This window comes from Ceratina calcarata, unplaced genomic scaffold (genome assembly GCF_001652005.2).
Source record: "Ceratina calcarata isolate Rehan_Ccalc_2016 unplaced genomic scaffold, ASM165200v1 scaffold540.2, whole genome shotgun sequence".
Taxonomy (NCBI): domain Eukaryota; kingdom Metazoa; phylum Arthropoda; class Insecta; order Hymenoptera; family Apidae; genus Ceratina; species Ceratina calcarata.
In genome coordinates, this window is record NW_017176567.1 from 15101 (window position 1) to 15799 (window position 699).

The window sequence follows — 699 nt, forward strand, 5'->3', positions numbered from 1 at the left end:
ACGTTGTTATATCACATCTTTGTAACTTTTATATTAAACAAGAAAAGACAATGATGTCATGCATAATTCTTTTCTGAGTCAAATGTAAATGGTCAAACCTTTGTTAGCTCCCCACATTTTTGCAAACAATGCTTAGCGTACAACTGTTGGGGAAGGTGAACCAAGTTTCATTCACATTTATTTATTATGACTGTGGGGTAACTATTTAATTTTCCCTCTTATAAAAATCGTGGTATGATGAGTGTATTCATTGTAAAACTTTGTAAAATCTTATCCAAGCTTCTACCTACATTTTGTGATACGCAAAATCTCCAGTAAAAATTGAGTTATCCCACAATAGCTTCCATAATAAACAACTCATATTATAATTCATGCTATGTTTGTACGTTATATTATTCACTTGGCAGTAGACATTTGTAACTAATCAAAAGCTACAACTCTTACTCTGTGTATTAATACAGTTCCATAAATGGTTACAAATGTAAACTTGGCTAGAAAAATGGTGTTCTTGTGCCCATGCACCATGCAAAAGACTCTGATAATTAAATTACTTTTTAAATGATTAAAATTCAATGTAAAATATTACAATTTCCTGAATATGTATTTTGGATCATATCGATATACATATTCTTTATTTTTTGTACAACAGAACTTTCATTATATGAATTACATGAGAGACAAATGTGTTCATATAAGAGA